The 26,500-nt window shown below is 33.4% G+C and overlaps 1 protein-coding gene across 19 annotated transcripts in view; it reads right to left on the bottom strand.

Moving 5' to 3' along the window:
- LOC142332121 (putative cytochrome P450 6a14) overlaps window positions 1-26,500 on the bottom strand; it is a 622,045-nt gene that overhangs the window by 116,198 nt on the left and 479,347 nt on the right. For 4 of the 19 annotated variants that reach the window (XM_075378376.1, XM_075378360.1, XM_075378361.1 and 1 more), the window contains one exon: window positions 2,085-2,238. The exons of the other annotated variants lie outside the window; for them this stretch is intronic. The gene's annotated coding sequence lies outside the window, so the exon portion shown is untranslated. The remainder of the gene's footprint in view (window positions 1-2,084; window positions 2,239-26,500) is intronic. 19 annotated transcript variants of the gene reach the window in all.

The raw sequence follows: 26,500 nt of genomic DNA, 5'->3' as shown, positions 1-26,500 counted from the left end.
TCACACGATTGAAGAATTCTTTGTCGTTGCCAATCCTCTCAAGAAGATCAACGCACACGTTTCTTCGATTGTCCTTCTGCTCCGTTGTGTGGTTTTTCGGCAGAAATTTCGCACAAACATTTCTCATGTCCAAATTGTCTGTCAAAATTTGATGTACGGTAAAAGCGTTTAAATTTAACTGTTCACTCATCATTCTTACTGTTAAACGACGGTCTGATCTCACAAGAACCGTCACACGCTAAACGTTTTCGTCAGATTTTGAAGTCGAAGGTCTCCTTGAGCGAGGTTGATCTTCAACGTGTTCTCGGCCTTCCAAAAATGATTTGTGCCGGCGGAAACTTGTGCTCTTGATAAGCAATGTTCCCCGTAGGCCTGTTTCAACTTTTCAGAGGTCACACCCGTGGATTCCCCAAGTTTAATACAAAACTCGATCGCACAACGTCGCCCTAAATTCCAAAGCTCCATTTTCGTAACGCACAACAAAAACACAACTTCACTGATGGCGCTGACAAAAATAATGCGTTGGCTGAACGGAGTTGAAATTCGTACTGAGCATGTGGAAGGGATGAATAAACCGGTCTAGCACAGACCGGTAGACACAGCGTTGCCAGATCGCTTGCAGTGCTACCAATCTCATTACTTTTCTCACACACCTCGTGTATATATATATATATATATATATATGCCATAAAAATCTATAAATGTATAAAAATCTCCATATTACTACATCAGCTTCATTGAAATTTAGATATGCATCTTATTAATTTATACTGAACCTAAAAAAGCTTTTTTCCTCTCCCAATTTTTTAGGCTTTGCATTTTTTGGAAACTAGAATTATATAATTCTGAAACCTATTTTATTTAACTTTTCAGGTCAAAAAGCACCAGTTTCTTTCTTAATTTGAATTGCAAGAATATGAATATCGTTTCATTTTACTTTTGGAGTAGAAACGAGTCTGAAATCTTTTTCCAGTTATAACTCAAAAAAAAAAAACATTTCCGGACATATGGAGGTTGCAATAGGATTTTTTTGTTTATATTATTGTCAAAATAAAGTTCCCCAAGTATTGTTACGCAATTTTGAATTATAAATTTTAAATATTTTATATTACAAAATTATTATAGAAAATTTAATTTAGGAAAAAAAAATCATATCTGAATATATATTCGTATAACTGATGTATCTATTTATAATCAAGAGCATAGAACGCAGTTCTTTTGTCGATAATTATATTTCTTTTTAATGTATTACATACAACTCATTTATCAAGAATAAATATCGTAGAACTGGAAACGACTGTTCAGACATGAAACAATCTACACTCTAGTTCTGCATTATAAATCTAAATTATATTTATATTTTTAAGAATCTAACTTAAAGTAAACTAATTTCATTTTAAAATGAATAATGATTATATTATAACACAAAAAATACAATATCCATCAATTATTATCTTGAACGCACTGTTGCTAATGTTGAAGCGATTGAATAAAAAATAAATTGTTTGAAATTCTACGAAACGTATTTATTTAGTTTTTTAAACTAAATCTCTCATGTTGTTTATACATTGTGACGAACATATTTGACTTTCTTTGTTTATATTTCTGTAGTGTTATATTGGTATCGAAACGACGAATCTCCGCGGTGGAGTGGTAGCGCCTTGGCCTTTCATACGGAGGTCCCGCGTTCGTATCCCTGTCAGGCATGGTGGCATTTTTCATACGGTAAAAAAATTCTATTTCTATATTCCCACGAGAAAGCTTTCAAAACTTCTGTGCTGAATTAATTCATCGAGAAAAAAGTAACAATAATATCTAAATTAATTAATTCATCTATTTAGTTTTAGAATTTTGGGAATAAATTTATCGTTTATTCACTTAATTGGAATTTTGGCAAAATAAATCAAAAGATTTATTTTAATATTTTGTAATGTAAAAAATAATCGTAAGATAAATTAGTAGATATCCGAGCGATTTCGGATATTCAAGCAATTTCGAATAGTAAATATACGAGCCAAACGAAAACAGAGACAAATAAAAAACATATGACAAAAAAGTACATTCTATTTGCTACAAAATCTTACATTTATTTTTCCACGCAGTCACCGTTTACAGTTGCTCATTTCTTCAAACGGCGACCAGTTTCTCATTCCGTCAGTGAAGAATGCTTGCCCTCTTTCCCTGATCCACGACCTTATTTCGCCTTTCAGTTCATCATCCTCGGGTGAAATGAATACCCTTAAAAAGTAAACCGAGAAGACTTTGAATACAATAAATAAAACTACTTTATTTAGATTAAAAAACCCGCTTGCGGATGATTTTGCTTATAAGAAGTATAATAATCTTTATTAATTCAAAATAAATATAGATAAACTTTTATGAATATTTACATTTATCTAAAATCTAAAAGTCATAACTTAAGAAAACACTTTCACGAAAGAAGTAATTTAAAAATAATAGTAAATTATTCTGATATAATTCAAACAAGTTGGAGTCTTTTACTCTATATAACTGTAACAGGGGTCACCAGAAAATTAAAAAATTACATTCTATGATTCGAAGCGAGGAATGTTAGAAGTGTAAAAAAAGTTGGTAACTTAGAAAATTTGAAGAGGGAAATGGATAGATTAAATGTAGACGTAGTAGGAATTACCGAGGTTCGGTGAAAAGAGGAAAACGACTTTTGGTCACGTGATTTTAGAATAATTAACTCAGCGTCAAATACAGGTCAGGCAGAAGTAGGTTTCGTAAAGAACAAGAAAATAGGGAAGAGAGTACAATATTTCAAAAGCTTAGTGACAGATTAATTGTAGTAAGGATAAAGTCAAAACCTAAGCCGACAACGATTTTTAGCGTGTATATGCCTGCAAGTCCTCTAGATGATGATGAGATAGTGTGTGCATACGAAGAAATTGACGAATTAATTAAACGCATAAAAGGGGATGAACATTTAATAATAATTGAAGATTGGAATGCAAGCATCGGAAAAGGCAAGGAAGGAAATATTGTCGGTGAATACGGACTGGACAACAGAAATGAAGAGGGTACTGACTTAACAGAGTTTTGTACGAAGTATAATTTAGTAATTGCCAACGCCCAGTTTAAAAATTATAATAAAAGAATATACACATGGAAAGTGCCAGGTGTTACTGCAAGGTATCAAAAAGATTATATATATATATATATATATATCATGGTTTAACAAAGATTTAGAAATCAACTCGTTCACTGCAAACCATATCCAGGAGCAGACATTGATAGCGATCGTAATTTAGTGATAATGAAATGTAAATTGGGGTTTAAAATCCTGAAGAAAATGTGTCAGATGAATCGCTGGAATTTAGAGAAGCTTGAGGAAGAGGAGGTAAAGAAGATTTTTGAGGAGGACATCGCAAGAGGTTTGAGTAAAAAAGATGAGGTAGAAAATATAGAAGAAGAATGGGAGAATGTTAAAAAGAAAATCATTGTAGCTGACAGATGAATGCAGAAAGTATAAGAATGCTAGTGATGAACAACGTAAAGGGAACTATCGACAATTAAGAATTACTACAAACAGGAAGGGCAAACTAGCGAAAGAAGAGGGAATTAAAGAAAAGTGTTCAGAAGTGGAAAGAAAAATGAAAATTAATAAAATAGACGGAGCATACAGGAAAGTTAAAGAGAATTTTGTCGTACAAAAATTAAAATCTAATAATGTGTTAAAGATGGTACACCGATTTTTAATACAAAAGAAAAGGTCAATAGCTGGGTGGAATGTATTGAAGAGGTATACGGAGGAAATGAATTAGAAACTGGTGTTATAGAGGAAGAACAGGAAGTCAAAGAGGATGAAAAGGGAGATACATAACTGAGATCTGAGTTTAAGAGAGAATTAAAGATTTGAATCATAGAAATGCTCCTAGGATAGACGGAATACCTGCAGAATTACAGCGCAGTGCAGGTGAGGAAGCATAGGTAGATTATATAAACTACTGTGTAATATTTACGAAAAAGGTAAAGTTCCGTCAGACTTCAAAAAGAGTGAACTTCAAAAAAGAAAGCAGAAGCAGATAAATATGAAGAATACGGAACAATTAGCTTAACAACTGACGCATCAAAAATCTTAACTAGAATTCTGTATAGAAGAATTGAGAGGAGGGTGAAGGAAGTGTTAAAAAAAAAATTGGTTTTGGGAAAAGTATAGGAACAAGGGAAGCAATTTTAACGCTCAGATTAATAGTAGAAGGAAGATTAAAGAAAAATAAACCGACATACATGATATTTGTAGACGTGGGATAGGCATCTGATAGCGTAGACTGGAATAGAATGTTCAGCGTTTTAAAACAATTTGGGTTCAAGTATAGAGACAGAAGAATTGCTAACATTTACAGGAACCAAACTGTAACAGTAATAATCAAGAATATAAGAAAGAAGCCGTAATAAGAAAAAGGTGTACGACAAGGATGTTCTCTATCTCCGTTACTTTTTAGTCTTTACATAGTAGTAGCATTATGTTAAAGAACAATTTAGATTCGGAGTAATAGTGGAAGGTGAAAAGACAAAGATGCTACGATTTCCTGATGGTATAGTAATTCTAGCCGAGAGTAAAATAGATTTTGAAGAAACAATGAACGGCGTGGATGAAGTCCTAGGATCTACCTCGTGAAAATAAATAAGAACAAAACGAAAGTAATGAAATGTAGTAGAAATAAAGTAGATGGACCACGATTATAAAAACAGGAAGAAAAAAGATTATGGAGGTAAAAGAATTTTGTTATTTGGGAAGTAGAATTACTAAAGGTGGACGAATCAGGAGCGATATAAAATGTCGAATAGCACAGGCGAAACGAGCTTTCAGTCAGAAATATAATTTGCGTATATCAAAAATTAATTTAAATGTAAAGAAAACATTTTTAAAAGTATAGGTTTGGAGCGTAGCTTTATATGAAAATGAAACTTGAACGATCGGAGAAAAGATTTTTAAAATTCGGTATAGGAGAATGTTAAAAATTAGATGATTGAATAAAGTGACATGAAGAGGTGTTGCGGCAAATCGATGAAAAAAAAGAAGCATTTGGAAAAATATAGTTAAAAGAAGAAAACTGTCGCTCCCGCAGTGCCGAGCCTGGCGTGATGGTGGACGGTAGTTTTTGTTTACTCTACCTGTGTATGGAACGTTCCTTGTTCGTTCCCTTTTCTAATTTAGTCGGTGGAAGGAATATGAAAACGGTTTAGTTGTTTTTTCAGTAGCGATCAGAAGATGGCGAAAGCAAGGGCTCTTTGACTGCCAAATCTATCCAAAAACACTCTGGAAGAGCGAAAGAGAAGGTAATTAGTAAAAACGAATTATGTATTTGTTTCTGTATACACAGAAATTTAAATTAAACACCATTGAACTATAATGTTTTTAAGCGGACATTTTATTATTTATTCGGTAAAACCGAAGTTTTTAAGCAAATTGTGTTTAAAAATCGTGTACCATATTCTTGAATGTGATAAAGTGTAGAATTAGATTATTGTCCTGCTTCCAGCTATTTTATTTCATTCATTTTTTTCGGTTCTTTTATTTTACAGATAACTTTAACCGTGTTCTTGAGGAGGCCCAGAAAAAAAATGTTCTAGAGCAGTATCTACACTGATTTTAGCTACGAGCTGCCGTTGTGTAGAAATTCGATCGGAAGGAATTTGATTTTTTCATCAGATAATTATCAATATCGTTAATTTTATTTTTTCTCTTTATATTAGTTTTTAATGGAAAGAGACCAGTGATTGTACTATTTTGGATGAATTATGAAATTCAACGATTTTTGGATAAAGAATGAAATTATAATAAATCGGTAATCGATGTAAAAGATGATAATGAAAATAACTTATATAACACGGCATTATAAAACGTTAACATGATCGTAAAAGAAACGTCTCGTTTGTTCGTGTAAAAAAAACAAAAAATATTTTATTTTAAAACCCTTTAGGTAACACAACCATTTATAATATTACTAGCTGCAAGACGTGCCTACGGCCCGCCACCACAGCTAGGCCCTCCAGGCGGGTTGTCCTAGCGGTCGGCGTCTCGGAATGGGATTATTAGATATTCAAAATTGGTTACCTCTTGTGTAAAAAGTTTTTTCTAAATGATGAGAATTGATGTAACGAAAGTTAAATTAGAAATTTAACTCGTAGAAATTGATATTAATGGATACACCTGACCATCACGAGACATGTACTAACGAATTTTTCGGGGTTTTTCGCTAGTGATCGGTAAATTCCGGTGCTAAGCTAAGGGAGACTGACACACACACACACACACACACACACACACATACACCCATATAAATGCCCTTTAGTAGGGTAGAATTATACAAAATTAATCACAAAAGAATAATAAAACGACGTTTCGCTCCAAATTCGAAGCGTTCTCAAATATAACTGAAAAGCCAACCTCTTCTTTTTTTCCCCCTATTGCCCTGGGCCGGACATACAATTAAGGAAAACTCCGCCCCGGGAAAAGCTAACCTACTTAATCATATGTTAATAATATTGGACCGGTCTTATTATTCTTACTGTTCACCCAAACTGGAAATTTGATAAATAATAATAAATCTTATACGTATACGTAAGTAGAAATTTTTATCCTGCATATTAATAGTTTATCATTCCATTTAAATCCGATGAAATACTGTATATTAATCTATATTATTGTATATTCTACTTAAACCATTAATATCCGTTTTGTGGACGATAAAATTTTTACATCTGAAAATATGAATTATCAACCTCCTAGTATTATTTAACTTGTTCATATTTAAAATTGTATTTTCCGTGTTTAGATAAAGCAGTAGTTTCAAGTTTTTGGTAATGATGGGACTCCAAAAAGCGTATTCATCAATACTTTATATTGATAATATTATTTATTAACTAAAAATAATATAAAAAAGAAAGCAGATATAAATCCGCATGTATTATTAAAGTAAAGGTTTTACATTTTGATATTAAAACGAATTCATTTGCATACGACGCCATTAGCAATAGCCAAAGCTTGAACACTAATGATAGTTTTTCTGAAATATTATTCTGAAGTTGTCTTTGTAATTAAATAACTATTAAAACTACTTGAAGTACGTAGTAATTTAATTAATTAATTATTTATACGTTTAAATATCTCTGAATATTATAAAAATTAGAGACATAATTATACTATATATTTTTATCTTATTACACTTTGTTCAAGAAAAAAAATCCTGGCGCCAATAATATTTTCTCGATAGATGCGGTTTTACTTTACGGGAAATTATAAAGGTCGGTCAAAACAACAATTCAAAAAATATTGCTCTTTTTTAAGTTTTCTGCCTCTTAAGGAAAAAAAATTAACAAAAAAAGAATACAGATAAATAAATTGTAAATAAACGGCGAGAAATGTTTTATTCCAACTCTCACAAGTCCAAAATAACTATTTTTGCTGGCGGACGTCGATGCATATGTAAATACGTATGTCGGTCTGTAATGGTCTTATTACTTTGGACCCCGGGGAACTTTAGCAAAGACTTTTTTTTAAAAAATTGACGATTATAGAATACTAATGATCTATTATGAAGGCTGTAAACAAGGTAGCATCGTTGGTACTTTGGTTACGAGGCCTTTGCGACAAGCGGATATAGTTCCTGCTAGGCCGAGAATCGAGTAATTTAAACGTTTTTTATTCGTACCCGCGTCTAAAAACATTTAATCGCTTACCAAGGGAATTTAAATTCAGGACCAAAAGGTTTTCACTATCGATTTATGATTGGCCGTTATCAACTGAAGATGTAAAAAGTTTTTTTAATTGATTTTTTTGTGATTCTGGGTGGAATCGATGACTAAAAGTTTCATATTTTTATTATCTTTATATAATAAAGATATAATATTAAACATACAAGATATAATATTTTATTAGGACTTGAACGCTGTAACTCTCGACTTCCAAATCAGCTGATTTGGGAAGACGCGTTAACCACTAGACCAACCCGGTGGTATCTCTTTAACCTCTAAGTTATTTAATCTGTACGTATGTATATATATATATAATTTTGTTACTAGCTGAAATTTTAGTACTACAAGGCTTGTAGCGTGTAATTAATTTTGAAATCCGACTTGGAAATCCACACTTGACCATTATTCAATAAATGATTAGTTTATTCTAATACTCGCTGAAAAATAGTGGATGGTATCCAATACAGTTATTACTATAGAGTAGCAACACACAAGTTTTAAGCTTATATGGTGATATCAAGCCAAAAAAAAAATTCTTTGGATCACACGTATTAAACTTGAATAATATAATATGAATTTAAATGCCAAACGAAGTGAAAGGTGATGTCATCTTTCACATGAAAAGATCTTAAACTATACATAAGGTCTAAATATAGAATGAATAAAGAGGAGATGATATGGGTAAGGTAAACTGATTAGAGGAAGAGTATACCACAGAAAGATTTAAGCTGTTCGGTTTGGTAACAGGAATGGTTTGTTGGGGGGGAGGAGTGATGAGCGGGAGGGTAAATGATAATCTTTCCAATTTAAATCAGTTTTGCACAAATGCATGGTGAAAATCTTCCTATACCGGCAGTCAGATCACGCAATGTAAAATGAAACCCTCTGTGATTTATGAAACACCTCTTTTCAAATTCAAATAATATTTAACGTCCAGCCATCAATAAATTATTTTAACGATCAATATATTATTATTAAAATAATATATTTTACATTTAATTATAATCCAGAAATTTACTAAAATTATTAATATTACAAGCTGTTGTAAAACCTTCAAGAAGTAATGGAAAACTATTTAAATCTATATTTATTTACAATTTCCTTCTCGAAATGATTGATTTGAATTACGTTAGTCAAACTAATTACTGTTGTTTACCATTCACAGTTTTATCTATCGTGTGTCATGAATTTTTTTCCATGTGAATTTTTCTATGAAGAAATTTTTACGGCTGTATTATAATTCTAAGAGGGTCATTATGAAACAGATTTTGATTATGATGTAGGTGTTCAACCGATCAAAAGCGGGTATTGTTTTAACGAATGAATTTTTTTTTTACATTCATTTTAATCCGATTTAGTAGTTAGCAAGCAGAGATTAATTTGAAAGTACACCGATTGATAGCTAGGATGTCGTATTCTGAACAAGAAATGTCTTAAACACCGATCAACATTAAAGAAAAGCCAGAACTTATGATTTTAATAACTAACTATTGCCACAGATTTTTGAAAAATTAAATAAATATTCCATAAAAAATGTTTGGATATATTTATAAGTTGCTCCTCATTAGTCAATTATTTTTTTTGCCGGTGGATGAGACCGACGGTGCTGCTCCACAAAAGGAAGAGGTTAAGCCTCTGGTGGCTTTTTTTTTAATTCCCTAGATTGTTCTAATTACCTGATTTAAAATTTTCAAAGTGCATCTCAAACCTTGAGTGCTCTTTTATATGCGACTAAATTTTGAATCATCTAGAGACTTTATTTCAGGCTCTACACAATTTGGAAAAATCGCATTTTTAAAAAATCTGTGTTGCAAATTTATTGTACGAAAACTTTCACGCCGATTTTTTTGAAATTTCGTGTGTTGCTTGATCATATCAAAAGGTATTTGGGGCAAAATCCTAAAGTCCTATGTGAAATATAAGTACTCGAAAAAAAAATTCTGTTTTTTTCTTTTTCATTTTTTTGACAGTTACTGCTATTTTTGCATCAATAATAACATATTTTTGGATTTGCAACCGACAATATTGTGGGTAACCTTTAATAACATAATTTTTTTCTCTTGATCTTTTCGCTAAAATGAAGAATTATCGAGTTATCTAGGGAAATCTAGAAAAAAAATTAGATATTTTGGCGATTTTTTTTTTTTTTTACATTTAGTTTGATAAAAATTAAAGCACACCTTTTTTAAAATGGCGCATAACGAAATAATCATTTCTGATGATAATGCGGAGGGAGTAAAGGAAAAGTTATCTATCAAATAGAAAATGCCCAATCCAAAACAGATACGCCTGGATTAAAACAGTTAATATTATGGATGATAAAACATTTTTTACATTTAACAACTGGCATTCCTCACAGGGATTCAAACCCAGAAACTTACGGATGAAAGTCAGTGACAGTACCAGTTTGCCACAGAAATTGGAGATCTTTATTATAACTAAAAAATATCATAATCATTTATAATACATTTCTATTACTATATTTTTTGATCGTTCACATTATTTCTATTTCTTTATTTTACGTATAAATTCCTTCGTTTGTTGCAGTAATTAGATATTAAAATATATAAAACGCAAAATAATCATGCCATCTGTTGTTTAGGAAACACTTTTAAATAAGATTACCGTATTAACCCGTGTACCACGTGCCGGCCTCCGTTGGCGCGAGTGGTAAACGTCTCGGCCTTTCATTCAGAGGTCCCGGGTTCGAATCCCAGTCAGGCATGGGATTTTCACACACGCTACAAATGAATCACCTTATCCTCTGAAGCAATACCTAACGGTGGTCCCGGAGGTTAACAAAACAAAAAGAAAAAGAAAACCTGTATCTAGGTTTGGAAAACTGAAAAAAATAAAAATAGAAATATGTATTTTACTTTTTTGCATTTTATTATCAAAAATCAACCTAGAAGACTGAACATAACATTTCTTAAACGGCTATTTTTGATTAAGCCCCAATAATCCGCTCAAAAATTTATGTCAAACAGGTTTCTTAATTTTACCAGATAATGTATTCTCATGTGCCGTGTTGGCCGTTCAGTTTATTATGTGTTTTTCGGAGTTCGGTTTTAAATCGGAAATCAGTTTGGTTTATGCAGATATGTAGAGGTTGAACAATAAACGTCATTCTACCAGTAATAATAATAATAATCTGATCATACTTTCCAGCAATAGCGATTTTCGCTTGACACATAAACTACCCTACTAAACGGCATTATGTGTATCTGTCCGTGTGTGCGTCCCCCTTAGCTTAGCACCGGAATGTACCGATCACTAGCGGAAAATCCCGATTCGTTAGTAATAATAATATACTTGTTATATTATTACAAATCGATATATCGCATATAGATCGATATATATGCGAAATATATATTAATAATATATTTTTTCTTGATGTGATTATTGTCTTCATAAAATCGATTATTATGTTAAGACTCAGCCTTCATTTCCGCATTTTTATTTCAAAAAAAAAAAAAATTTTCACTTTTTTCTTGCTCTTAGTAAATTTTCACTCTTTATAAATTCAACTTTTTTTTTGTTACTCTTACATGAATTTGTCTAATGCTCTATTTTTAGTCAGTCTTATAATAATTATAAAACAGATTAATAAATTTTAATACCGTAATTAATTCATTCAATATTGTAGCAGATCATAAAACACAAATATTTTCGATAGAAATAAATCAATACTGAAAATAATATCGATTATCCAATTAGAATCGTTTATATGATTTTTTCGGCCTTTTGTGGGTCAAATCAAATGTTACACAATAAGAAGAAACAATAATGGTCAAAATTAGAAGAATTTTGAATCCTATATTTCTTCCTTAGCGATTTATTGATTTTGAAGCCAACTTCTCTTTTATTATTGTGTCAAATAAGGTTAGTTCAGTATTACGATATTTGTTTCGTAAGCTGAATATAATATTTGTTTTTTTTTTTTGCCTTCAGTCAATCGACTGGTTTGATGCAGCTCTCCAAGATTCCCTATCTAGTGCTAGTCGTTTCCACGCTCCGACTCGTAGAATGTTATTATTTAATTTTCTGGTGACCCCTTCCTTAGTAGTCCCCACCCGGATATCCGAACGGGGGACTAGTTTACCTCCGGAATATTTTACCAAGGAAGGCGCCTCCATCATTGCTATATGAAAATACAGAGAGCTATATTTTCTTGGAAAAAAAAAGCAGCTGCAGTATTCCATCGCTTTCAGCTGCGCACTACTCAAGAGGACTGAGTGATGTTGATATGGCCGTTTAAGTCGTCCTGACCTACGCCCTTAACAACTACTGAAAGAGCTGCTGCCCTCTTTCAGGAATCATTCCTTAGTCTGGCTCTCAACAGATACCTCTCCGATATGGTTGCACCTTCGGTCCAGCTACTCTGTATCACTGGCACTCAAACCCCCTCATTAACGGCAAGGTCTCATGATTCATAGAGGGAGAATATAATATATAAATAATAAATTAATTAACCTAATTTATATTTAATTTCAATATATGAGTCTTTCGACTTAATTCACAATCTATAATTAGGCCTAAATATTTAGTGAAACTAGTTCTCCATATATTCACACGCACAAATAATGTATATACGAGCAAGAGTGTTTATGATACTTTTCAAGAAGGCCGGAAATTAACAAAATTATATTTACTCGTGGTAATAACTAATTTATTATTGTAGAACCGATCTCTGATAATAATGTGATCTTCCATTTGTATCAGTTAGCTTTCTTATGAGCAACCTATTATAATGGGTACCATGATTCGACTTCCGGTAAATATCGACATATCTTCGCGTTTCACATCCTCCAGACCCCAAAACCACCGTCAGTTCAAAAGTTTATATATACATATACATTTCACTTTCTTGTAGAAACGATAACTGCCGGAATTTTGCGCCAATCACTTTCAAATTGATACATAAAATATCTCGGTCGAGTTCGTTAATGGGCAAAATCGGACCTTAGGGCTGGAAATGGGGGCTTTTTCGAAAAAAACAAAATATCGCTATAACTTTTTTAGTAAGTAAAATATCGAATTTGTTTAAAGTTCCTACTATTTACTGGATAATGACCTAAAATTTATCTAAGTTTTTTGATATCACTAATCATTGGCCCAGGGGTTGGAAAAAATGGGGTTTCGAAGACAAAAAAATCATATCTCCCTTAATAGGCAAAGTATCGAATCGGATTAAGTGGTCGTCAGTTCTCTAAACTTTAGGTAAAACTTTTATCAGAAACAGTTTTTGATATACCCAACCCTTACGGCAAGGGATGAACAAAATGTTGCTGGAATTGTAAGAATATGAGGCTTGTCGTATGCTAAACATGTTAAACTTTTTTCACATCCAACCGTTGTCGAATTGAGTAAATTTGATGTTTTTCTTAACTTTAACGTGGAAATCTTTTTTAAAACCTACTTAGCATTGGTGAAATCTATCTCCGCCTTCTGGCGTGCCGAAAGGGATATTTATAGATCTTCCCACACATCACAGCTATATTCATGACAGTATCAGCCTCAAAGAAGAGACATCTCCCTCTGAAATTTTCATCGCATAACTCGTTAATGAATATTAAAAACATTTCTAGATATTTCGCGTTAATTCGCCGAAATGCAATTTTGTTTTTATCGTTTACGACACGAATGGAAGACACCGCTTCAAATTTTTTGCATGTAGCACGATTTCCACGCTCCTTTGCGAAATTGATAAGCGTAACTTTTCTGCAACAGAACGCAGTTTCTTTTTTTCTCGTTCTGTAATTCTACTGTACACGAAATTTATACGTAGTGAATGAACGCTGGTTGTCGCAATGAAAACCGAATGACTAAAAAGCGATCGATAAAAACGTTTCGTATGAATTAAGACCAGGTTATGTGCGATAAAAATGCAAAAGACAGCTTCCGATATGTCTGGCGCCACGTCTTAGGATAACAGTTTAATTTTCTAACACCGTAATTACTCATAACCAAATTTTATTACCTATTTATGTCATTTTATTTCACGGGATGTATTAAAACAATTTGTATTACAATTTTGTATGGATCGATTAATGCATATAAGTTTAATGATTATATCATCATCGTTTTGAAACCTTAAAATACACGTATGATAAAATACACGCAGGCTAAATTTGCAATTCATTTCGGATAAAATATTGAGCGGGATGGGTATAAACGGTAGTGTAAAAAATAAGATTAAAAGTTATAAAAATGTGAAATAAAATTTTACTATTTTTTTTTATAAATTTATATTTTTTATTTTTAAATCATACTCAAAGTTTTCTATTCATAAAATGAGAAAAAAATGTTTATTGCAAGTAATTCTACAAGGAAAAATAGGTTATAGTAATAAAAAGGAAAGTTGTATGTGTTTAGTGATTGTGTTTGTGCGTGTGTATGAAAAGAAAACTCGTAATAAAAATTACACAGATTTAAATAAAAGGATGACAGTTCATACCTAAACTTGTACATTTAAAAAGATTGAAATGTTATTTTACTACATATTACGTTATAAGAAGCAGTAAAAAAAAGGAAAAATCATTTCTTTTATATTTATTAGACGTGTTTTGTTATTGTTATGAATAACGTGGTAACAATGAAAATCAACAGAACCTTACATTGTATCTTTGACATAACTTATGCTTGGGTTGATTTAATTTTCATTCTTTAAACATATGCTATTGTATTCAAAAAAAAAGTAGAAAAATATATAAAATTGCTTAAAATACATTAATATAAAAGAAAATATATACACTGCAGTAAAAAAAAAGAAAGAAATATTAAAGGTTACAGTTATTATTATTTACATACGTTTCTACTGTCCGTAACAAAAGAACAAAAAATATGTATATATTAATTTTTTATTTCTCATGATATTTTAGAAATAACAGGTTGTATAGGACGAATGTCTTATAAGACTGATAGGATAAACGACTAGGTAACTTATAGGATGAAATTTATAAGTGAGGAAATTGAAATAAATATTCACTTTTTCCAATTCCTCACATCACAAAAAACTAAAAAAATTCTAATCGCATCTATTATAATACAAAAAAGCTGACTACACAACTGTAGGACTTTTTCCATCACGCGGCTAAAGCCGCGTTCCGGGTAAGTTCTACAAATTTGGGTAGTTTCTGATGCACGGTTTACACACACAACTTAATTTAAAATATTTATCATTTTATTTAAAAATTATATTTTTTCGTTTATTTAATTCAATGATTCTAACTAAAGCGCGCGCGAATACCGTATTTAATTAGCGCGGGTGTGGCGGTACTAGCGGCGACGGTCGGCAGTAACTTAACTAATGTAATTTCACAACTGAAAGAAATTTCGCTAAATAAAAACAATTTTCGCAAATCTGTTCTATTTCATAGAACAAATTTCGCTTGTACGATCGGTAGACCGGTGTAGCCGCAAGGCTTAACGCACCAAGTACCGACTCGACCGGGGGATCGAGTTCGAGACCCGGCCGTACCGAGTTACTTTTTTAAACTTTAAATATTATTCATTTATTTAATTCTACCGTTCACCTGTGACGTCACAACATAGCGGACGACTACAACGGCATTTTTTGGGGTGGGTTGCGATTTTTAAAACGTTTTTTTGCAAATATTGTTATTTTTTAATCGTTAATAAATATTCCTAAGAAAAATATGATCTTAATCAAGTGAAATCACGAGATACTGAGGGTGACCTTGATCTATAGCCTCACCCCCTCGATATTTGAACTTGAAAATTTAACGGCATCGATGTCTCATATTATATAAAAGTAATCTGATTAAGTTCGGTCAAAATCGGTCTAGTAGTTCTGGAGATATATGGTGATTTAAAGGTCAACGAACACACACGCATACGTACATACGAATATCCGGTTATCGGGTTCCTTAGGTGTCAAAAAGTCAAGATCCGGTGAAAACCGCATACGCCCAAATCGGATCCGTTACAATATTTTCTCTTCTACAGCGTTATTTAGACGGGAAAATAAAAGAAAGGAAAACGTTGAGTTTATTACCGATAAAAATAAAGGTAAACGAATACAAATTCAGAAGTAATAAAGATATTTATAAATACAATGAAACTAAGAAAAAATCAACTTCTATCGGAAAAAGAAGAGCTAAATTTTTTGGTCACCTTATGAGAATGAACGATAATCTCCCGAAACAAACTTCAACCGTACTAAAAGAAATTAAAATGTCTGAAGAAGTAGATAGACTATCGTTTTGAAAACCGGTACACGATTTCAAGGATTCCGAAGATAATAAGCAAACAGAAACCAATACGTCTGGTGATAAAAGAGAAGGCAAAAAAAAAAGGAAAACAATGAAGTACTATTGAAAGAACAGGAAAGAAAACGTCGAAAAGAAAGCGTAATAAATGCAAAATGTTGCTTCACACGTTGTTCTGACTCGGTCAAACTCGAAAAAAAATAAGGGTTTTATTGGTTATACTACTATTACTTCTATCTCGTGAGTTTTTCCACCGATCGACTTCATCGACTTCACTTAACCTTATATTGTTTATATTTTAACAGTACTGTAATAAATTTTTATTACGATCCTTATGGGCAACCGATAATTGTTGCAACAACAAATAATCCGGCATAAATAGAAATATGGTGGATTTCTTCTTATATGAATGTTTATGGTGATAGAAATACAAGAGGAAAATTTTTTTCATTACAACTTTTATAATTTGTGTAATTTCTATGTAAATTTTTTTTCTTATAAATATTAAGGTTAATGCGCATTCGTTATCGTAATAATTAATTAGAATAGTAAAATATCGGTATAAAAATTAATTTCACTTGAATCCGATAGTATATAAATTAAAACCCGATCTCCATGGCGGAGTGGTAGCGTCTCGGCCTTTCATCCGGAGATTCCGGGTTTAGATATCCGGAATCCCGGTTAACATTGCATTTTTCATACGATACGAAATTCCATTTCCATATACAATGAACAAGCTTCAAGCTTATGTGGGATATCATCGAGCTAAACAAAAAAAAAAATTAACCGTAAAACTCGTCTAATTGGTTGCTGCATCCTTTTTCCCAATATATTACAAGTTACCGTGATAACTCAAAAAGAATTCGCAGATTACAGTTAACTAACCTTAAATGTTATCGCTACGATAATCTACATCTAATAAAATAAGATGTTTACATAATATTTTGGCTATTCATAAATTATATTCTTTCCTAACTTATTGCAATTGTATTGAGGTTAAAATTTAATTCATCTTTAATAATAAAAATAAAAATGATCATCAATGTTAGGGGTTTACATATTTTTCTTTAACTTTTATAAAAGTAAGAAATAATGTACTTTATTTTTTGCATCATAAAAATATCTCTCAAACGATAATATATATATATATATATATATAAACAAAAAAACTACTTTTTAAAAAATAATTAGCGATTAAATAGGTTGAACATTTTCTCATAACTTCTTTCTTTATTAAAGAAAGAAAAATTAATTTCAAGTCGACAAGTCAAAAAGATATAAAAGAAAGCTGACAAAACAGTATTTTTTTGTTTTTTTTTCTCCCTACACGCCTGCACTGGCTCAACAGTTAAGCATGGCTCAGCGCAGGAGCATGTCTTTCAAACTCAAACGAGGGTCGCCGGTTGGATCTCTTCTTTTGATTTTTGCCCGGTCTAGCGGAGGTGCACCTCCGCTAGGCTGGCTTCCCCCCTCGGTTCCGGTCTTTTCTATGCCCACTCTAGTGGGAGTATACCGTGACTGGCTTCCCCCACCGGTTCGAGTTTTTTCTTTAATCGTCCTCTCAGGCGAGGGAATACCATTGCCGGCTTCCCCCGCCGGTTCGGATCTTCTATTTTCCAGTAATCCCCACCGATCACAGCGATTTACCGAGATCTCAGAAAGACAAGGGATCCAGAGTCCCCCTACTTCACCTCCGCCGACCATCCAAGTAAGCCCAGAAAAACGGCGACTCCATGAGAGTCTATACGCGAGCCGCCACTGGATTACGACAACCAAATTCAGATTTAGACAGTTTGGTAATAGAGGAATGTGTAGTAGGTAAAAACTACAACGGACGACAACGATTCTAATAAAGAGAGATCCAAAATTCGCGCACGTCAAAGTAATAACAAAAATAAGTCGTTAAGTAATAATATCTAAAGGTATATTTATTTTCACAACATATTCCCAAAATGGCTGCTCCGTTCAGTAATGCATGTACAAACTTCTTTTACCGTGTTTGAGGCCGCTTTGTTGAACACGTGTTTACTACACGTGCTGTTAATCTCCGTTGTTTGTTCATCTTTATTTCTTCCAGCGTATGCAGCCTGTTTTGATAGACCTTTCTTTTTAAAATTTCCTCGCAGGAAGAAATCTGAGGACGTCAAATCGGGTGAAAGCGGGGGCCACAATCCTTTAGAGATGATACGCTCGCCAAAAAACTAGCGCAAGAAACGCACGGTTTCATTAGATTATGACGTGTGGCATTGTCCTGTTGAAACTAACAAACGCGTACATCGTCTTCAAGAAGCGGAATAAACTGTATAAAGGTCTCGGTACATACTGTTCGCTGTTTTCAAAGAAAACGGGGCCCGCTATTCGACGACGCGATATGGTTCACCGTAGTTCCATATTCTGAGAATTTAAGGGGTTTTCGTGTAACACATGTGGATTTTCATCCGACCGAATTCTAGTATTTTGACTGTTCACGTAGCCATTAAGGTGAAACCACGGCTCGACAGCGAAGAAAACAAGGTCAAGCTCAGCGATTCCACGGTTGTCAACAAATAACCCTGTAAAGTACCCTGCGCGCTTTTCTTTATCTGGCTCCTTCACTTCCTGAATACTGCCAACATGATACGCTTGAAAGTGTAACTGCTTCATCGCTCTCTGAGCCTACGAAATCTAAGAGTGCGCTGATAGTCTCGTTAAGCTTTTTAAAAGCGAACGCCGAATCACATTCTTAACCTCAGCCGGATTACCCCGTCAAAACGGCCGATCTCTCGATTCTCTTCTCGTCTGCAACCGTACGCATTCTCTAAAACGGGCGATTAATCTCATTATTTTCGAACTGTTAGGATCTGCCAAATCCGGATATTTCCCGAGAAATTCGTTTACAACACGTGCATAAGAACGACTGAAAAAATAATGTTAAACAATGAAAACTCTTTGCTCTTGGTTAAACGACATGTTTACCGAGCGATAAATAAAGCGCTAGTGCCAGCGTCCTGTGATCAATACACATCAAAATGCCGTTTAAGTTTGTTGTTTTTAATACCTATGGTACCCACCGGGTCGGTCTACTGGTGAACGCGTCTTTCCACATCAGCTGCTGATTTGGAATTCGAGAGTTTCAGCGTTCAAGTCCTAGTAAAGTCAGATATTTTTACACGGATTTGAATACTAGATCGTGGACACCGGTGTTCTCTGATGGTCGGGTTTCAATTAACCACACATCTCAGGAACGGTCGAACCGAGACTGTACAAGACTACACTTCATTCACACTCATACATATCATCCTCACTCATCCTCTGAAGTATTATCTGACTGTAATTACCGGAGGCTAAACAGGAAAAAGAAGAATACCTACGGTGCTATCTTGCGGTAGGGGATAAAACTTTTTCAACTATACTATTTATAGACACTTTAATTTTGATGTGCGCGACTTTTGGATTTTCCTTAGAGATAGAGAGTAAAAGGACAGTATGATAAGGAGTATCATCAAACTAGATGGATAATAAACAAATCGTTTCTTTTTGTTATATAAGCTAAAAGTATTTAAACATAATAACGTAAGGCAAATCTTATACGATTCTATTTCCTATTATTATTACTTTAAAAAAGATCTAGATATTAAGAATAAAGCTGTGAAATTTAATTTAATTTGTGAAATGATTCTTTTGATGCTGCGAACAAGATAAAACACCAGAGCAGTAGCAGTTCCTACGTTGATATGTGGCTTGGGTGAATAGAAAAAAATTAACGAGCTATACGGACAGCGGAAATGAGATTATTCTCATCGGTAAACGGGTGCACTAGATTTGATCGATTTAGAAACGAGGATACCCCGGTAGATTTGCAGATATTTCCGCTCGATGAAAGAATTAAGGAATGTAGATTTAAGTGGAGTGAACATCTTAACAGAAGAACGTTTACCGTCATTGCCAGAAAGTACAGATCCAGGAAAAGGAGAGATATTGGAAGGCCAAAGAAGAGATCTTAACCGGGACTGCCTAATTCATAAAAACAGAAAAAGAAGAAGATAATTATTACTTTTTAAATCAGTCACTGCTAAAATGTTGTTTACTACTGTTGGATGGTTAGTATTTTTTTAACCGAGCTTACATTTTTACCGTTAAGTTAAAATAATAAATTAATAATAAGTAACATATTTTCCATAATACGTATTATAAAATACAATGTGTAATGAATGACATACTCTTATACTATGTTAAAATTACAATGAGATATTTAATCTGGTTATTTGTTATTATCATCTGCTGTATTCGCAAGAGACGCTCATTAAAATTCAATGGTTGTCTTGCGGACGTCTAACGACTATATGAAAGGATCTCTTTGTTATTCTGTATCTGAAAATGGAATAACTTTCGAAACGGTCAGATACTTGAGCTTTCTGCTCCGCACAAATATCTTTGTGAAATAAATGTAATGATTTTATGTATAATATATTAATACACACACACGCGCGCGCACACACACGCACACACACACACACAATTATGTCTTTATATTATGCATTGTTTATATGGTTGTGTGCATGTGGGCAGTATGTTTAGGGAGCACGTAAATATACGTCATCAGATGTTTTTTACGTTGTCTTATAATCACCTCTTTATATGTTTTATAAACGTTATAGTTTGCAAATAGAATCGTACATAAGTAAATTGATTAAAATTGATGTTTACATTATTTATATTAAGTACAGGAAAAAGAGGTAGAATAAAATTAAGTAAATAACTATTTTTAAAATTCAATATGTTTTAAGGTTTTTACAAAACATATATTTTTGATAAAAAATATTCTTACAAAAAAAAATATATATATATATAAAACCGAAAATTCATTTGTTTGCCTTTCTGTCTGTTTGTTCTGGCATCATAAGAGAACCAACCGACCGATTGCTTTCAAATTTTCAGGAGAGTATCCTATTATCCCAGGGAAGGTTTTAAGCCATAGACAAAGGACCTAGCCCCCTTGGAGGTAAAGATCTGAATTAAAAATATTCATTAAAGAAAAAAGTTTAATCCTTTTACTTCTTTATTATATTTCTGTCGCCATGCAACAGAGATTAGTTATGACCTTTTCGTCTCGAAGGTGTGTGTAATTTAGTTACTATAGTAACTACTACACTGAACCCTTCGGGTTGGTCTAGTGATGAACTGGTCACGGCAAATCAGCCGATTCCGAAGTCGAGAGTTCTAAGATTCAAGTCCGAGTAAAGGCAGTTACTTTTATACGAATTTGAATACTAGATCGTGGATACCGGAGTGTTCTTTGGGGGTTGGGTTTCAATTAACCGCACATCTCAGAAACGGTCGACGTGAGACTGTACAAGACTACACTTCATTTACATTCGTACATATCATTCTCATTCATCCTCTGAAGTAATACCTTACGGTGGTTTCGGGGGTTAAACAAAAAAAAAGTTACTACTATACTGTCTTTTGTAATGTTTTTTTTTTCAGGTTGCTATGAAGCCAGAATATTTTATTTTTTATTTATCAGTATTATTCTCACACCCATGAGAGTAACTAACACTGCGGGAAACCAGAAAGCGGAGCCTTCGGATTGACGGAAATAATGACCGAAGCGAGATCTTCGCCTAGGGGTACGTCCCGTGCCCTCAGGGAGTATCTTGATCGGTTCCGGGGTTTGCCTGGACCGACCTGGGGCCCGGGGGTCCAGGGAGCGGTGCTCCCTTGCTAAACACATTTATTTACAGGTGTAAAAAAAAATCAGGGTTCTAAAGCTATTTAATATCAATATCTCTCAACTATGATTTACAGTAATGAATTACAAATAAAATGAGAGACTTTTACTGTTTTTTACTCTTTACTAGGTGTTCAATGTGAACACCTTTTGTCACGCGGCACACACCCGATCAATAGGGAACTAATCCCATAATTTAACAGCTATGTTTGGAGTAATGGAAGCGATAGCTGTTTCCTTCAATCCTGTGCCTCGAATCGGGTAAGTCAGTAAGTAGCAGAAATACATACAGATGATCCTTTATAAAAGCGCAAAGGAAAAAATCATATGAAAGCAGATGACGTGATTCTTTAGGCCGCTGCAAACAAGCTCTGTCATCGCGTCCGCGTCGACCGACCCAGTGGCCGGGAAAAAGTTCATTCGACCGACTCCGTACAGAGATATGCCGGTGAGGAGGAGCAATATGTTGTTGCCGATTCTCTGATCCATCTTAAAGTCGAGGTAAAAATTCATGTAAGTAGCACGTCCAAATAAACAGCTTCTGTTTAACTTTCTCTTTAGCGCGGAAGAACGGCCCGTAAATTAGCCGTCGATATACAGCACAGAAAACATTTAATTTTGGGGAGTCCCTTTCGTATTGTAAGTATTCATGACGGTTTTCCGATTCCCGGATATGGACTTGATGGGCGTGTGAAATAGGCGCGCACAGCGTAACGGGTACGCTTGCAAGTCTGTAACAGATATAAACGGTTATGGACGCATAAGCGTTGCCTTAAAAATTCCATATCGACATCGCTATTTCGCGGTGCGCCTTCCTAAAAAAGTTTTTAGAACTACGCAGAAAGATCCCTTTACCAGTTCAATATCTTTTTCGGATTCCCTCGGTCGTTCCGTACTCTTCCCTTTACGTAGATATCCGGTCGTTTCAAACGAAAATATGTCCGATGACAATAACATTCGTTTAAAACGAACGTTATTAACGAGGGATCACAGATAAACTATCTCAGAGCGAGCTTTAAACTGTAACTACAGATTCACATACAGAAAACCACAAAACACAGAAGGCTTTCTGTTCAGAATTCGCCAACTTTGCTAGCGGCGCAGTCAAACAAAAAGATAGAAAATCAATCTACACCCATGCGTACAACTAATTCTGTCTTTTTCCAGTACGACTCTAGCCTTAAATCAACACGATACATCTCATCCGAGACTAACAAATTAAAACCTCGATATTATTTTTTGTACACCTGGAAATCATCGCCCCAACTCAACTTTATGATTTCTAATACATAGATGAAATTAAACTGTACTGAAATTTTTATACGGAATGCATTTGATATTTCATATAATGTTTTTTACCAAAATAATTGAATAAAATAGGTACCACATCTATAGTTCTAGAATAATTTTTGAAAGAATTACTGCAAAACCAAAAAAATTACTTTCGTAAAACGCATATTTTTTTAAGTTTGATGTAAAACGTTTTTAGATAATTTAATTGTGAGACAATCTACGTAACATAAAGAAGAGTTTAAGAGATTTTAACTCGGAAACCGATATTTTTTTTTTTAAATTTCTTATATTATCCTAATTGCAAATAGACATTTCCTCCCGTGAACGTAATTAGATTTTAAGGAAGGTACTTTAAAGAAAGTACGAGATAATATTATTTTTTACCGAAAGTTTTAATTATCAAAATTTTCTATCGTAAAACACTTATCTCCTGTCTTAAATTTTGTTCACGGGAGGATAATATCCGTTTGATTTTGGGTTTTTATTTTTCTTAAGATAAAAAGATGATATTTTTTAGGTCAACAATTGTTTGTATGTTTGTACCGTCTTTGAATTAAAACTGTTCAATGTATAATATTCAGCGGTAGATTTCTAAATTGGCTAGCTAGGCTATAGCCTACGGCGGTAAATTTTCGAAGATGGAAATTTTTTCCGCGACCGCTAAAAACGGAGTATCAACTTTAGATTTTTTTGAGTAGTATTCTGAATCGCATCGATGTAATCGGTAAAAAAACTACAACAGGAAGACGCAGATAGCGGACTGGTTGTCGATTTGTACAAATCCTTAATTTCATCTTCCCGTGAGAATTTCATAATCTATGAAGAGGAAGCCAAGATGCTGATCGGTGAGCAGAACTACACTGCAAGCGAGAAGCGTACCGGAAACAGTAAGCCACATTTCGATGAAAGCGACGACGATGAAGTTCTGTTCGGTGCTAAGGATGATTTCAAAATACACGTATTCCTTTCAATTGTGGATCGATTAATCTCGGAATTGGACTGTCGAAAATGCGCTTACGAAAGTGTTCGAATTTTGTACGTTCTCTTCTAATTACGCGAAATTTCTGTTGGAGAAATAAGGAGCGAAGCGTTAAAATTATGTGAAATCTATTCATAGAATATTTCATATCTAGTTGAAGAAATATTTCACCTCAAAGAGCATTTGAGACTAGAAGACAAAAAACTCTAAATATCAACAATGCGTAGAACTCGACTAAAGATCGAAGGAATCTGCTTGATATTTTTCTTAATATCAATATAGTTTTAAGAATACAAATCGATGACAATAAGCGATTCTTCGGAACGTTTGTTCTCGAATTCTGCTTGAAACGAATTCAAACATACTTACGCTCGCTCAACTATGTCCGAAAAGATTGAACGATTTAGCAATTTTATCAGTTGAATCTGATTTTTTCTGCGAATTTGATTTCGTTTGACGATCTGATTAAAATTTTCGTCGAGAATAAATACAGACGAAAAGTGTAATGCGAGCGAAAGGAAAGGTGAATTTTATTTAGTGAATATCTATAATATGTAAATACGTTATATATAATATATGAGTTTTATATTCAGTTGAAATGAAGTTTTTGTGACATATTATGTAATTCTAATAAACGTTTGCAGAACTTTTGTATACTTTATTTTATTACCTATTTTCAGTTTTGTAAGAAATATAGCATAAGCGGCGATTTGGTTCAGCCTATAGGCGGCGCATTTGTAGATCCGCCTCTGATAAGAGTTCCGTTACTCCGAGTGAATGAGGACCTTTCGAATTAAAGAAAAATTCGGCGTATTAAATATATAAAAACAACCAATTTTGAGCTAACAATATTACCTACGGCGGGGTTTAATTAACGTAGAATAGGTTAGATATTTGCATCTCTTCTGTTTTTCCCTCACAATGGTTTTTTTTTACGTTACGTATTACTAATTGCTCGTGTTATAATTATAGGATTATAATTATAAATATAAATATAATCTAACCAAACTTAACCTACCCTCGCTTCGCTCGCTAGTCAAGATTAGCGAACGAATTGAAAAAGCATTCGATAACGTAGACTGGAATAAAATGTTCAGCATTTTAACAAAAATTAGGGTTCAAGTACAGAGATAGAAGAACAATTGCTAACATTTACAGGAACCAAACAACAACATTAGCAATTGAAGAACATAAGAAAGAAGCCATAATAAGAAAGGGAGTCCGACAAGGATGTTCTTTATCCCCGTTACTTTTTAATCTTTACATAGAACTAGCAGTTAATGATGTTAAAGAACAATTTAGATCCGGAGTAACAGTAAAAAACGGTGAAAAAATAAAGATGCTACGATTTGCCGATGATATAGTAATTCTAGCCGAGAGTAAAAAGGATTTACAAGAAACAATGAACGGCACGGATGAAGTCATACGTAAGAAATACCGGATAAAAATAAACAAGAATAAACGAAAGTAATGAAATGTAGTAGAAATAACGAAGATGAACCGCTGAATGTGAAAATAGGAACAGAAAATATTATGGGGTAGAAGAATTTTGTTATTTCGGAAGTAGAATTACTAAAGATGGACGAAGCGGGAGCGATATAAAATGCCGAATAGCACAGGCGAAACGAGCCTTTTGTCAGAAATATAATTTTTTACATCAAAAATTAATTTAACTGCCAGGAAAAGATTTTTGAAAGTATATGTTTGGAGCGTCGCTTTATATGGAAGTGGAACTTGGACGATCGGAGTACCTGAGAAAAAAAGATTAGAAGCTTTTGAAATGCGGTTTTATAGGAGAATGTTAATAATCAGACGGGTGGATAAAGTGACAAATGAAGAGGTGTTGCGGCAAAGCGATGAAGAAGAGGCGTTTGGAATAATATAGTTAAAAGAAGAGACAGACTTATAGGCCACACATTAAGGCATCCTGGAATAGTCGCTTTAATATTAGAGAGACAGGTAGAAGGAAAGAATTCCTAGGATGTAGGTGGTATACCGAAATGAAACGACTAGCACTAGATAGGGAAGCTTGGGTAGCTGCATCAAACCAGTCAAATGACTGAAGACAAAAAAAAAAATAATATTTATAATTTTTCTACAAATACCTCCAAATACCATATAATTATAACATGCATAATTACTAATAGAATATACATAACGTAAAAAAACCATTGTGTGGGAAAAATAGAAAAGATCCATATATTTATCATGTTTGACAATTTTAGGCTGTACTAAATAACATTAATAAAATTGTAAACATAATATTCGTAGTTTTTCTTTTAATATAGATTTCTTAGCTTCAAGTAATTCCACCATTTAAAAAATAGAGTACCACTTAATACCTCTTCGAGATGTTGTTCTGTGTAGCGTAGTGGGTTTTTCCAAAAAAAAAAGAGTCCGTCTAAGCGCGTCATTAGTCACTTTCCTCCCCCGTTATCTGTGCCGTTCTTTTGTCTTGTAGCGGCAAACGGCGCAAATAACATCGGTGAATACAATTTTTATTATTTAGTTATCGGTAATTTATTTTTTTCATATTCATATTTACTGAATTTTCCCAGAAAA

Source organism: Lycorma delicatula, chromosome 11 (genome assembly GCF_047948215.1).
Source record: "Lycorma delicatula isolate Av1 chromosome 11, ASM4794821v1, whole genome shotgun sequence".
NCBI lineage: Eukaryota > Metazoa > Arthropoda > Insecta > Hemiptera > Fulgoridae > Lycorma > Lycorma delicatula.
Note: the sequence above shows the minus strand (reverse complement) of the source record. Positions and strands in the feature narration are given on the sequence as shown.